Genomic DNA, 15571 nt, shown 5'->3' with positions numbered 1-15571 from the left:
TTTATCATCTACCAGGTCCAGATAAGTATGGAAAAAAAATTTAACTATGAATGAAAATATATTGAATTTTTCAGACTATTTTTTTTCCTTTCTTCTACACAAAAGTCTCATACTGCTTAATGCAGTAGTTTTCACATTGATGTATATTACATTATTTAAACATTTTACATTTTGTTTTTGACTTACTGACCAATGCATACTCATTCAGAAATCAAAAAAGGGCCATTCCACTACATTTTTGATCTCTACACAATTTTAAATTTTGAAATACTGTGACCCAGGTTAGTCCAGATGTGACAAAAGCAGTAAATTAGACTGAAACACTGAAGGTCCCAAGCCAATTTTGGCATTGTTTCATTATTTGCTAAAACCTACAGACCCAACTGCTATTTAAATAGGTTCAAGCTGAATGGCATGTGCTCAAATATCCAGAATGTCACAAAAATGAAAATAAAAATAAGAAAATGTGAGTGGACTTTTGCAGGAACCCACTATTGGTTGTCCACAGGTTTGGCTGCAGGACTCGGGCATGGCAGCACCATGCTGTGGGGATGCTTTTCTTCAGCTGGCACAGGTAAGATGGATGTAGCTAAATATAAGGAAATGTAGGTTTGAAAAACGTAAAGCTGTGTAACCCTTTCCTTCCAGGCGTCCAGCGCACAATTAACTACTTAGTGTCGGTCTGTCACATAAACTCCGGTTAAAATGCATGGATGTTTGTGGTTGTGACATGTAAGACGTGTGACGTGGGGACGACACTACTGTACGGTTTCTTCTACTCTGACGGAGCAACTGCCTTTCTTCCTGGCAACAGATGGGATTTTGAATGTCAAGGATCAAACTGACCAGTTTAAAAATGGGTTAAACAAAAAATATCTCTGGATTTAGGTGAACTAATAGATTTTTTGAAACTAAATTTGTCAATAAAGTTAGGATTAAAAGACCACCACACTCTTAGATGTAATGATTATCTTGTTAGCAGGAGCATTAAGTGAAAATTCCCCTTGGAGACATTTCCTTCAGATGCTGGAGGGTGTTCATTTATTACCTGAGACGTGTGTAGGATGTATGTTAGTCAACAGCTTCAGCTTGTGAAACCAGAAGTAACAAGTCTAAATGCTTTTTTATAATATGAAATCCATTAAGGCAAAATTTGAGGATAGTATTTTGAGTTTGCTTCCCCTGTAAAGCTGGAGGAGCATTTTAAACCTAATCATGAAATTAAAATGGAAATAAAATCTTGTTTAGTCAGACCTCCAAAAAAACAGCAGGCCAATGAAAAGACAACGATTGCTTTTTGCAGCCCCCAATACATCATGCAATGATGAGGAAACAAAAAAAAAAAAGCAAATTCCTGCGTAAATGGCATTATTTTACACGGTCCTCTTCCATTAAACATAGTAAACGTTGTGCAGACATGGCCTTCATCATGGAAAACTACAAGTACCCTCCACAATCCCAGAATGTAGCCCTTCCCAACCGCCTCCCTTCTCTTGACAAGTTAGGTCAGAGCTTCTTGAAGAGGATGTAGGTGAAGAGCACCAGCACGCCGGCGGACAGCAGCCCGATCACACACTGGTGGATGGTTATGACGTTCTCCAGGGCATGGATGCGTTCCTCCATGGCGTTGGTGTGGATGTAGTCATAGATGGAGGCGCCGATGCTCCACACCGCCCACACGGCATCCACCACCGCCTTCATAGTGGGGGAGACCATTGAGAGTGCCACCTGCAGCCGACTTGCTGCCTCATCAGCTACTCATTGGCACCTCTGCTCTGCAGGGAGAGGAGAGGGTAACACACTAGTGTGTGGGCTGAGGAGGACAGGATTTCAGCAACCAGTTTTGGACTTATGTTATTAACCAATTTACATGATTTAAGCCTTTTTTACGTCTCATTTTCTGCTTATTTACTACAGGACCCTTAACACTAGTTGGAACATCTGGTAATAAACCTTATCCATAATTGGGATAACTGGCTCCTGTGCTGTCTATACTTGGCCAACATGGCAGCACGTCTTCTTTTGTCACATTTCACAGTGTCGGAACATGCAGAGAGAGATTTATTTGTGGTCACCTGAAATAGTTTTCCAAAGAGTCTTGAAAGAACTTCCCAGATGATCATTGAGAGATGGCCAAAGGTTAATATTTCAGTCATCACAGCAAAGGGAAATCTAAAATATAAAACAAAGTTCTTTTGTAATTTTTCGCTTGCTACACAATACCATATGTGTTCATTCACAGTTCTGATGCCTTCAGTGGACTCTATGAACAATGTAAATAGCCATACAAATAAAGAAAACTATTAAATGAGAAAGTGTGTCTAAAACTTTTGACCAATAGTGTATATTAAAAGGTCAACATATTTGTGTGTCCAGTCATCATTACAATCCCTTAGGACCTTAGCAGACTGTCCACAGCCGGAGGGAAGAAGCTATTTCTAACCGGTTGGTATGCTCTCTGTGTACCCTCATTCTTCCCGATGGAAGGGTGGAGAAGTGACCGTGTCCTGGGTGTAAAGGATCTTTTAGGATGCTCTTAAAAGAGCAGGTGGGCTGAGTAGATGTCTTTAATCCTGGGCAAAGGGGATCTGATGATCCACTGTGCTGTTTTGATAACCCTCTGCAGGATCCTCTTCACCACTGTTCTGCAATTAGAGTACCACACTGCAGCACTACAGGGGTTGGACAATGAAACTGAAACACCTGTCATTTTAGTGTGGGAGGTTTCATGGCTAAATTGGACCAGCCTGGTAGCCAGTCTTCATTGATTGCACATTGCACCAGTAAGAGCAGAGTGTGAAGGTTCAATTAGCAGGGTAAGAGCACAGTTTTGCTCAAAATATTGAAATGCACACAACATTATGGGTGACATACCAGAGTTCAAAAGAGGACAAATTGTTGGTGCACGTCTTGCTGGCGCATCTGTGACCAAGACAGCAAGTCTTTGTGATGTATCAAGAGCCACGGTATCCAGGTTAATGTCAGCATACCACCAAGAAGGACGAACCACATCCAACAGGATTAACTGTGGACACAAGAGGAAGCTGTCTGAAAGGGATGTTAGGGGGCTAACCCGGATTGTATCCAAAAAACATAAAACCACGGCTGCCCAAATCACGGCAGAAATAAATGTGCACCTCAACTCTCCTGTTTCCACCAGAACTGTCTGTCGGGAGCTCCACAGGGTCAATATACACGGCCGGGCTGCTATAGCCAAACCTTTGGTCACTCATGCCAATGCCAAACGTCCGTTTCAATGGTGCAAGGAGCGCAAATCTTGGGCTGTGGACAATGTGAAACATGTATTGTTCTCTGATGAGTCCACTTTTACTGTTTTCCCCACATCCAGGAGAGTTACGGTGTGGAGAAGCCCCAAAGAAGCGTACCACCCAGACTGTTGCATGCTCAGAGTGAAGCATGGGGGTGGATCAGTGATGGTTTGGGCTGCCATATCATGGCATTCCCTTGGCTCAATACTTGTACTAGATGGGCGTGTCACTGCCAAGGACTACTGAACCATTCTTGAAGACCATGTGCATCCAATGGTTCAAACATTGTATCCTGAAGGCGGTGTCATGTATCAGGATGACAATGCACCAATACACACAGCAAGACTGGTGAAAGATTGGTTTGATGAACATGAAAGTGAAGTTGAACATCTCCCATGGCCTGCACAGTCACCAGATCTAAATATTATTGAGCCACTTTGGGGTGTTTTGGAGGAGCGAGTCAGGAAACGTTTTCCTACACCAGTATCACGTTGTGACCTGGTCACTATCCTGCTAGAAGAATGGCTTAAAATCCCTCTGACCACTGTGCAGGACTTGTATATGTCATTCCCAAGATGAATTGACACCACAAAAGGAGGCCCTACAAGGCCCTACACCATACTAATAAATTATTGTGGTCTAAAACCAGGTGTTTCAGTTTCATTGTCCAACCCCTGTAGGTAATATTGTACATCGGTAGATGTACATCTGGCGAGCAGCTCCTGGAGCAGACCACACACCGTCGGAGAGTTCCTAGGAAAAAAGAGTCTGTGCTGGCCCTTTTTTATCAGCTGTTGGTGTTGAGGCACCAGGTGAGATTGTCTGAGATGTGGAACATTTGAAGCTGCTGACCCTCTACACTTGCTCAACATCTATGCTCAGCTCTGGATGGATTGTTGCCCTTTCCTGAAATTGAGGATAATCTCCTTTGTCTTCTTGGTATTCAGGATGAGGTTGTTCTCCCTGTACAATGCTGATAGCTTTCGAACCTCTTCCCTATAGGCTCCCTCTTCATTGTGGCTGATGGGGCACACAACAGTTGTATAATCCGAATTTTTAAACAAAATGTTTCTATTGTGGTAGCCTTGCAGTCATGGGTAAACATGAAGTAAAGGACAGGGCTGAGCACACAGCCTTGGGGCATACCTATAAAGAGTGTGACTGTGGAGGAAGTAAGGGAGCTAGTTTGAACATACTGGCCATGGATTTAGCTGATGTTGGTGAACCATACATGTATGTTAATTTAGCCAAATGTTTGGATCAATATCCTACTAAAAAACCCACAAATTAAACATTTTCAGTTTTGTGTACCAACAGATTTTGTGCTGTCTCTTGGTGTAAGAAGTCCATAATGGCATGAACTTTAACAGGGTTCCCAGGGCCTTTAGAAAAGAAACAGGCCCACAGTATCACAGACCCTCCACCATACTTACCAGTGGGCAAGGGTTCCTTCATTTTAATGCCAGGCCCTATTATACTGTTTGTTGTCGAAAAGCTCAGGTTCATCCTTGACCAAAGCACACGCTTCCAACTAAGTCCCAGTAGAGTTTAGTAAACTCTATATGTTAGTGTTTTTGATGGTGAAAAATAGTAGCAGGAGTGTTGATATTGCCTAATGCCTGTTATGGAGACCCAATGATGCTGATACCACTCTTCTTTGCAGTTTTCTAACAGTGACTTTTGGAGATTTTGGTTTTCTCCCTTACGATTCTGCTCTTCAATGTGCCTTGTGCCAAAATTAGCTTGGATCCTTATCTAGCCTTGTAAATCTCACACTTCCAGTTGTTTTAAACTATTCAATTATTGGCACTAATGTATATATGGGCATGTTTAGGGATAAAGCGTCTTTCTTGTAGCTACAGTTCACCATATATTACCATACGCGTATAAAAACACAACAATTTTTCCTTATTTTCTGACATTTACTGAGACTAAACTTTCCCTGTTTTACGACAACGAAGATTACCACAATTATTTATGTTTTCTAAATGCCAGAATAAGGAGAGAAACTTTTAGAGATTTTTTGTTACTTTCTTCAAATTCATAAGTTTACATGAACAAAGGTTAGCCTTTAATCAATATGGCAAAGCCCAAAAGATAATGTCATTGCGTTATAAGCTTCTGGTTAGTTAATTCACAATATCCGAGTTAAATGAAAGTACACCTGTGAGTGTATTTCAAAGTAACACCTCAAACTCACTTGTTCCTTGTGTGACATCATGGGTAAGTCAAACAAAATCAGTCAAGATATCAGGAAGAGAGTTGTGGACCTCCACAAGTTGGCCATCCTGGGATACAGTTTTCAGATGCTCAAATGTGCCACTTTTATTTGTTCAAGCACTTATGTGCAAGTATAAAATCCATGGAAATGTCAAGCCCATTGTACTGTTCAGGAAGGAGATGTGTTCTGTGTCTCAGAGATGAATGTGTTTCGGTGTAAAATGAGCTAATCAACCACAGAACAAAAGCAAAATAACCTGTGGTGACGCTGGATGAAGCTGGTAAGAGAATGTAATTATCCACAGAGAAATCAGTCCTGTACTGACATCGGTCACTCAATGAGGAAGAAGCCTTTACTCTAAAAGCAACATCAAAGCCAGATTACAGTTTGCAAATACACACGGGGACATTGTCCTTTCATCAGACCACGTCCTCTGGTCTGATTAACGGAAGTTAAATTTTTTAGCCATAATGACCATTGTTACATATGTTCCAATGGAAACTTTATAAGCAAAGCTGAAAAGGTGTGTGTGAGCAAGGCAGCCTACAAACCTGAGTCCGTTACAGCAGGAGGAATAGGCCAAAACTCCAGTAATGTGTTGTGGGAAGCTCGCAGAAGGAAACCCTAAAATGTTTCAGCCAAGTCATACAGATTAAAAAGGTAATTCGAGAAAACACCAAGAAAATGTATGTAAACTCTTGAATTTGAAGAGGATTATTCTGGCATTTAGCAAATAAAAATAGTTTTGCTAATCCTAATGGCTCTGAAGAATTAAAAGTTTAGTCTGATTTAATGACAGTGTCTTTCATAAAGTGTAATATCTAGTTTTAACTGTATTTCACACATTTTCAGGATCAACATACGTCTGATTTACTTAAATATGATCCTCGTTTTCCCATTTTGAAGAGTGGCTAAATGAAATGGGCTTCTATATAACTTCATAAGCAAACAGAAAGTTGTGGATTACTGGTTAGAAGTTCCTAGAGACTCTGCTCATCTTAAAAAAAGTCAAGTTAGCTGTAAAATTTGCTCCAGTTACATTTATTTAAGAATTATTAGGGGTGGAAATAAGTGTGAGAGTGGTTTGTTAAACGTAAATAGCTGATCATTAGATTTTTTTCTCCCACTGAATAATTTCAGGAAAATTCAAGGTTTGGTGTTTTTAAGTAGGAGATTAAACTGCTACAATGAAAGGTGGAGGTTACTTTTAGTTTGAGCTAAAAATAGAAAACACTTACATGAAACCAGTCAACCTAAAGCTAAGTTACTTAAGCTTGTTTTTTGTTTGTCAAACAGCCTAAAAATTATGTTTGCTTGAGACAGGATGTAATTATTATTTAAATGACTAATCTTATATTAATGTCATGCAGATTTTTATAGCCCCAAAAGTAAACTTTTTTCCCTTTTAACTGACTCAGGGAAAGTGGGTCAGTAGAGAAATTCAACACTGAATGGTAAATGAGTTCAGTTATTGCTGTGTGAGCATAGTTTTTTTTCTTTTGCATAAAAAAAACACATTACAGTAACCGGTTGCATTGCATATTGTACTCTTTGTATTTTTGGTAATGACATGCAGAGGAATACAACATCTGCTGTGCAGGCTGTATAAAATGTAAAAGACTGACAGGCTTTTACATTTTATATTGTTTTTAACATGAAGTGGTCAAACTTATTTTCCTTTTTTTTGGAAACAACCAGTCAACAGTGCTGCAGGGATTTCTGCCAATGTTACATTCAGGGCCTACCTGAGGAGTTTACAAAGAAAATATCATTATTATTCTAATAGGTGTATTACATCACTTCCTGTTTTCGCTATTGCACTCTGTGTATTGCTTGATGTGCCAGGCTCTCTCGATTTGATCTGCATTCTTATTACTGAGACATCTCTAAACTATTCTAACACATAAGCACATCAAAACTAGTATTTTCTGTTGCTGCACTTTATCACAGAAAAACACAGTAATTTAATCTCTTTCCTTTCACAAATTGATTTTCTTGTTCATAGTGCTGCATTGTCTAATGAATTCACTGCGTGATGCATTAGACAATGCAGCCCCCTTGAAAAAGAAGGTAATTATTCATAGGAGGCTGGCTCCATGGTTTAATTCAGAGCTGCGTACTTTAAAGCACAATGTTAGAAAATTGGAGAGAAAATGGCGCTCTACACACCTAAAGGACTCTTACTTAATCTGGAAAAATACCCTACTGTTGTATAAAAAGACACTTCGCCAAGCTAGAAGAGCTTATTTCTCATCATTAATACAAGAGAATAAGAATAATCCTAGGTATTATATTAATAGAGTTGCAAAACTTACACAGGGTCATAGCTCTATTGAGGCATCCATTCCCTTAGCTCTCAGCCGTAAAGACTTTATGGGATTCTTTATAAATAAAATCGATTCTATTAAAAATGCAGTCATTGGTATCCGACTGAACATGATTAATTCATTCTCCGTAAGTGAGACCACAGTGGAAGTAACTTTAGAAACTGATTTGTGTTTGGACTGTTTTGAACCTGTGAAGCTTCCTGAGTTATCAGAAATATTAGCTTCATCTAAACCTTCAACTTGTATGTTAGACCCAATCCCAACCAAATTATTTAAGGAAGTGTTCCCTCTGATTACCAGCCCCATTTTAGATATGATTAATCTATCTTTAGTAAATGGATATGTACCACAGGCTTTTAAGTTAGCTGTAATTAAACCTTTACTTAAGAAACCTTCGCTTGATCGAGATGACTTAAAAAATTACAGACCTATATCCAGTCTTCCATTTTTATCTAAAATTCTTGATAAAATAGTTGCTAATTAAGTGTGTGAGCATTTACACAGTAATGATCACTAGTGAAAGTCACTAATGATATTCTTATGGCCTCAGATAATGGACTTGTGTCTGTACTGGTTCTGTTAGATCTCAGTGCTGCATTTGATACAGTCGACCACAATTTTCTCTTAGAAAGGCTGGAATATGCTGTAGGGATCAGGGGAACAGCGCTAGGCTGGTTTAAATCTTATTTGTCTGATCGATTCTGGTTTGTTCATGTAAATGATAAATCATCTTTAAACTCTAGGGTTAATTGTCGAGTACCACAGGGTGATTGTATCTGAATGATTCTACTAAATTGACTTTGTAAAGTGCCTTGAGATGACAAGTGATGTGAATTGGCTCTATTTAAATAGCCTGAATTGAATTGTCATAATGCATTCTTACAGTTAGTTCCATGAGATTTTAAGTTTTTGTCCACCACCAGAGTTCAATGAATTTTATTCAATAGATCAACACAATGTAGTGACTAATTGTGAAGTAGAAGAACAAGGATACATGGTTGTTAAAATAAATAGTGCATTCCATCAATACTTTGCAGAACCAACTCTGGCAGCAGTTACAACTAGTCTTTTAGGGTGTGTCTCTATCAGCTTTGAAAACGTAGTTTTTTTTTAAATTCTTTGTTTTGCTAAAAAGCTCAACGATGGAGAGAGTAAGTGAAAAACAAATTTCAGTGTTGCTACCAGCTGTAGGTTAGGGTCACTGTTCTGCTGAAAGGTAAACCTCTGACACAGTCTTGAGACCTTTGCAGCCTCTAACAGTTTTTTCCATGAGAGCTTACCCATTTCTCATCAACTCCAACCAGCTCTCCCTGTTCCTGCTAAGAAAGGCATTCCCACAGCATGCCACCACCAGTATGTTTCACCATTGAACAGATGGTCACACATTGTTTTGCATATAGACCACAATGTTCAATTTTGATCTCATCTTAACAGAGTACCTTCACGGTTGTTGTCTCCCCATGCAGCATGGCTTGTGGCAAACTGCAAACAGGACATCTCGTGGCTCTCTTTCAACACGTGCTTCCTTCTTGCCACTTCCATTAAGGCCAGAATTGTGCACACAACTACCTGAGCTGTGGATTTCTGGAAGTACTCCAAAGCTAAACCTCTTGGCTGCTTTTCTGATTGATGCTCTCCATGCCTGGCTTGTCAGTTCAGATGGACATCCATGTTTTAGTTTTTCAATCTATCACTTTCAGATGATAGGTTGAACAGGGCTCTGTAAGTTGCTCAAAGCTTAGTACAAGGCTTCATGGCCTAAAGCTGCTTTTAACTATTCCACAACCTTCTCCCTGACCTGCCTGGTGTGTTCCTTGGCCTCATGACACTTGCTGCTTGTTCACTAATGTTCTCTGACAAACCTCTGACGTGCCTACAGAATAGCTGCATTTATACTGACATTAAATTATGCACAGGTTAACTCTATCAACTGGAGGCAGGTGGCTTCCTTGGGTTTTATTCAGGGGCGCCTGAGTAAAAGGAGCTGAATACAAATACATGCCATATTTTTCAGATTTTTATGGAAAGATAATTTGCCTTTCACTTTAAAGTTATGCACCAGTTTGTGTTGGTCTATCCCATAAAATGCAATTGAAATCCATTGTAGTTTGTGGTTGTAACGTGAAGAAATGTGAAAAAGTTTAAGAGGTATGAATGGTTTGTCACAACAAAGTACAGATGGACAGTCTTGGCTCCACCTGGCCAAACTTGCTGTTTGACATACAGCGTATATTTTTGGGTATGGCATCACTTCAAAAAACAACGACTAACATATTAATTATTGCTTCCACATATAGTATTGTTTACAGGACAGTTTGTCCACAAATAACAGCTCCCTTCCTGTCAGCACATGCAGCCTCTTTCCGCTGATCCTGGTTTCATTCGACACGTGGTGACGTCATCACGTGTCATCAGAAAACCTGATTCCATCCTCATCATCTGGCTTTTTATCCTGCTCAGAAAATGTCAACATCTCTGGTCTGAATCTCCGCTGAGTCCCGTCATCCAGGGAATGAGGTACTGAACGCTGGGAATGTGTGGTGCAGAGAGAGCAAGCTGTGCTCTGGCTGTAAGAGGAGGACGAGGAAGTTTTTTTGTTTTTTGAAGTAAAACTCACCGACACGGTTCAGATGTGGATGGTAATCAACACCCGTCCTGTTGGTGCTGCTGCGGTGAATTACCCCGTTCATGAGAAGCCGGGGTGTCCCCGTTAGGCACAAAGTCTGTCATTTCTATTCTACAATAAGACTCCCATCGTTAGTGTGCCTCGTTTCCGGTTGAGCGGTTCACGATAAAAGCCTTTCTAGGCATAAACCTTTTACGGCAAACCCACATAACAGACCGCTGTTCTGCTACTAGTAATGCTTAGATGAAATATTTTGCACATACGGAAATAGACAACGTGAAAACTCCGTCTACTTTGTTACTCGACTTACCTTTTTGAAGGGCCAAACATGAAACTGCTTTTATTTTGAAGAAAACGACCTCGTTATGTGAAGCAGCTGACTGAAGCCATGTGAGAATTGGGAGGATGACAAAACAGAAAATTTGAGCAGAGTTTAAAATGTCAAAAGAAAGTCAGTCAGTGGGTGTAAAATAAAAAAGTAGTAGTTGTTAAAACGGGGCCGTAAAATGAATTAAAGACCTAATAAAAGCTTCATGTGCGCAGAATGAAGTGCAAGGAAATCTGATGGAAAAAGTGATTTTTTAAAATGAACGCAATAAGAAAGGGCTTTTATTTTGAAAAACTGTAAATGTCTTCATAATGGCGCCAGCTTTACAGCAAGAGACTAGGTAAGTTTATTTTGAAATGACATTTAAAGTCAGTTAATGCAGAGATCAGTAAGGGAGACATCCATGTGGTCATTATGATGACAACAAATGCTCCAACCAGCTGACGGTGCTGAGGTCTATGGCTGACTTACTGTAAATAGTTGCTTGATTGTAGTGTTAATTTATAATAACGGCTGTTAACTCCTCTTACTGCCACATTTAATTGAGAAACATTATAGAAAACCCATAGTACAATACATCACGTTACCATGACTACAGGTCATTGGTATATATACAGACAGCAACTCATGAGGGGCCAACACTAATTATTCCCTGGGATTATTTACACTTCTGGGTTTTCTTTCCTCCCTGACCACATCAAATAAATCTGGAGTCTTTATTAAGTAAGCAATTTAAGTCTTTGTTACCGATTTGGTTCCCCATCTATAAGCACAGGAGTCATACAACAATTGAAAAGATACTAAAGATAAATTGCTTTAACTAAAAGGAAGTGCAAATTTAAACTAACAAATATCATATATGAGTATTTAATTATCTTTATTTACATATTTAAATAATTATGAACCCATTCATTTGATTTATTAAATACGATTATCCGCAAAAATGGCACTCACTCCAAACCTGTCCAAGTAATCAGGGCGCTTCTACCGCCAGAGGCCGCTGTACACCAACATGTTCCTGGTGAGGAGAGATAACGGGAGAGGTGTGATGAACCCGGGATGTGCACAGTCAGAATCATAAAAAGATGGGAACACCTTGAGGGAGGCGCAGACGAACTGCCCCGGAGGCGACGTGCTGAGGAGGGCCGGTGGCGGAGCGCACCCCCGGGCCCGTGTGCAGGGGCGAGCCATAACGTACCGCAGGAATGTGTGCAGCAGAGAGGCATATGCTCGGACATTACTCTGTCTAGGGCTCTTGATCGTTTTCAAGTCCTCTTTCAGAACAACTGCTGCGCCCCCGGACGGAAACCTATAATTGGATGCGAGAGCAATGACGCGCTGAAAATAACCAGGTTAGCGCACAGTACCGGTCCATTTTGGGGAGGGCCCAGCCAGCATGAGGGCGCAGCACCATATATCACCTTCTTCCAGCTGTTTGGGGATATCCTGCTCGGATTTGTCGAGGCTGTAAAATGGTAGTAGTAGCAACAGCAGGAGCAGCAAGCTGCATGTTCTCGTTTTCTCTCCAGCTTTCTAGAATGGAAACTGGATGACTGGACTGGGAGCGCACAGTGAATCTCAGGGCGAGGAAACGCAGACGCTTTTTTTCTAAAGGGGGGGGGGGGGGGGTGTACTGGCACACGGCGCGACACTGTTGCGTGTTTTTTTTTTTTTTCCTTGGACACACGGTAAAAAGATGGGCCAGGGGTTGGACTGTCCGACTTTTCCCAAAAGACAATTCGTTCCCCCCTCCACCCCCAAAAGGGATATGCTTGCACAAATTTGGGATCCGCGCAACGCCAAGTGATCACATACTAGTTAGGCGGCGGTGGCGCTGGAACTGGTGCTGGACGGTGAAGTTAAACTTCGCTTGCAAAGACGTGATCCCCTGCAGGCCGACAGGGAGTCAGATAGGCAGCCGCACAGCCAGTCAGACGGGCCCCCGTTGGCTGTGGGATGCTGACACCTGTCCGGAGCGCAGGTAACTGCATACACACCGATAGGCAGCGGGCATGCATGGATCAGCGCATTTCTCTGCATTAGATGCGAAGTCATGCAGGTTCAGGATTAAACCTGTTGGAGTTTCCTCCTGGGGACTACACAGCTGAAGGTGTGTGTCAGAGGCTGGGTCTTTGCGGGCAAGGTGAGTCCTCACTTCATTCAACTGGCCTACAAAGTCCCAGTTTCTGGCTCATGAGCCCACCATGTCCAAGACAAACTGTTCTGATACAGACTTATTTTTAAAAAGCAAGAACCACATGCACCATTACAAAATAGTAGCGAGCTTAAATAAAATCGAAACCCTTTTTATTTACTTTTGCACAGAAAATATTGTTTTTATATATACATACACACACACACACACACACACACACATATATATATATAATATACATGTGTATATGTGCTGTTTCTGGCTTTTCTGGCCAATACAAATTTGCAGTTCTGTTCGAGGTCCGACATGCCGTTTTTTCTGATTTCCCCGTCCATAAAGCTAAATCACGTTGAAAAGTATACCCAGGGCCATTAAAAAAATAATATTAATATGTTGTTTTAATTATAGCAACATAGCCATTTCTGCATCAAATAAATTGGGTAACTTCATCTAGATATTGTAATGTATTCCCTTTCATGCATCACAGCCCATGTCCCAAACCTTATCTGATTTTCATTAAACTTAAGGATTATTTTTTAACAATGTGTAGTTAAGCCCAAAAGTATTTATACCCCTGGCAAAATTACGTGTAAAATAATTTTCATTCAACCAAGAAGTTTATTTCTCAAATGAAATGAGACAAGCATCTCTCAAAAGATAATAAAACATTTTAAATGTATAAATTCTTAAAATAATAAATAGAATTTATACATTTACATTAAAAATGGCACGTTGTAAATTCTTTATACGCTTTTCAAAAAACAATGGAAAAATCTTCATTGACACAGTTATCAAGCCCTACTAACTGCTGAGCCGCTTTTTGCATGTTTCCCCTTTTTTTGAGATTGAAACACCTCCTTGTCATAACCCTAATCTTTATCTCCCTCCACAAACGCTAGGTTCAAGTCGGGATCAGCAAAATTAAATGACAACCCTAAACTAAACACACACACACACACACACACACAAATATATATATATATATATATATATATATATATATATATATATATATATATATATATATATATATATATATATATATATATATATATATATATATATATATATATATATATATATATATATATATATATATATGTATGTATAGACACACGTATATATAACTTGGACTGATCGGGCTTCCTCTGGCCGATAATCAATTTTCAGTCTTCTTTGAAGCCTAGCCTACTATTTCCATGGACCATAACACATGCAAGGCTAAAAATGTTCTGATCGTGTTCTTTAATAAAGGTGGAAGAATATCCCCATTTATGCATCACAGCGCGATCCCTAACTTTTAACAGTTTTTTATTAGATTTCAAGAAGTCCATCAAAGTAATAGCTATTAGTTAATGTATTTCTAGACCAACAAAATGCTTTGAGTTTTGATGCATAAACAGAGACACAAGTACAGTCACACACGGTTTTAAGTGTTTCTATAGAAATCAGGAGAGACAGATGTTGGAGCCCATGCAAAACGAAAACTTGGTACTATTTATGAAAAATAAACCATTTATGAAAGCAGATGGTCAAACGGTTCCAATGTACAGCTCGTACATATAGTGGCTGCAAGGTTTGATGAGTGAAATCAGACTTTTTATCTGCAACTTTCAAAGACAGAAGTGTTAGAATACCCAAAGATCTCCTTTATAGCAAATATTGCGACTCCCTCAATGATTAATTGTTTAAAACAAACATGTTTCAGTATATAACCTTAGCTTAATTAATCAGGTCATATAAGAAACCTGATATTTATTATGATTTGATTTTTTCAGTGTTCATGAGCAGATCAATTCAAAATGCATTAAAAACTTTTTAATATTACAAAATTAAATGCATATAGCTGTATTAACAAAAAAAAAACAAACAAAAAAAACGGGTCAGGTTGTGAAAAATGACAAAGTTCCACTAGCTGTTTAGCAGGGGGGAAGAAGTCTAGTATGGAGGCTTGTTTCTATATCTGTTCTGACCCCGGCATGCCTTGCATACCACGCTAATGAATTCAGCATCCTGACACTAGATGCTTTATGTAATTAATAGAGTGCAAGGCCAGGGTGGCATCTCCATGCTGCCAGTGACACATACGTGAGACATTCGCTGAAGTATGGGATTCTTATTTTTAAAAACACAAGGCGGGCACAGGCATTTTTACAGCTCACCTAAAACAGCCATGTAAATGAAAAAGAACCCCCGGCCCACTGACAGCATAAAAGCAGCCATGTGTCAGCTTTTATTTATTGAGGTGTTAATACTAATCACCACAGGTTATTTCAGGTGATGTATGATAACATCAGTGGCAGGTCATTTGTTTTTACAAGCCTGCTATTACTTGTTGAGTTTATAATAAGTTGCTGTGGACTGAGGTTTACGGAAAGTTGACACTGGTTCTAATTGAATTCCTCAACAGTTTCAGCAACATCCTAATGCTTATTACCAGTCATACACGTACACCACACTTTGCACTGTTTCTCAACTGTATGTGGAGCAGATTTTAAAACGATCGTTTCACCATCCTCAGCTGCCTCCAACGCAGGTCCACAAAAACTCAGCGACACGTTGCAGAAAGCAGGTTAAAAATATAAATGAATAAAAGATTGGAGCCAGGAGCTGTCCATATATGCTGCAAACCGGCATGAGTGTGA

At 39.8% G+C, this 15571-nt stretch overlaps 1 long non-coding RNA gene across 1 annotated transcript; it reads right to left on the bottom strand.

Moving 5' to 3' along the window:
• Nucleotides 1–954: 954 nt before the first annotated feature.
• Nucleotides 955–10578, bottom strand: LOC124868110. Its single transcript, XR_007038242.1, has 3 exons — nucleotides 10435–10578; nucleotides 2076–2172; nucleotides 955–1775 (listed from the first exon to the last, which is right to left on the bottom strand). It is a non-coding gene; the product is annotated as an uncharacterized LOC124868110 (long non-coding RNA).
• Between the last annotated feature and the right edge of the window lie 4993 nt (nucleotides 10579–15571).

Source organism: Girardinichthys multiradiatus, chromosome 5 (genome assembly GCF_021462225.1).
Source record: "Girardinichthys multiradiatus isolate DD_20200921_A chromosome 5, DD_fGirMul_XY1, whole genome shotgun sequence".
NCBI classification, from domain to species: domain Eukaryota; kingdom Metazoa; phylum Chordata; class Actinopteri; order Cyprinodontiformes; family Goodeidae; genus Girardinichthys; species Girardinichthys multiradiatus.
This window is presented reverse-complemented; position numbering and strand designations above follow the sequence as displayed.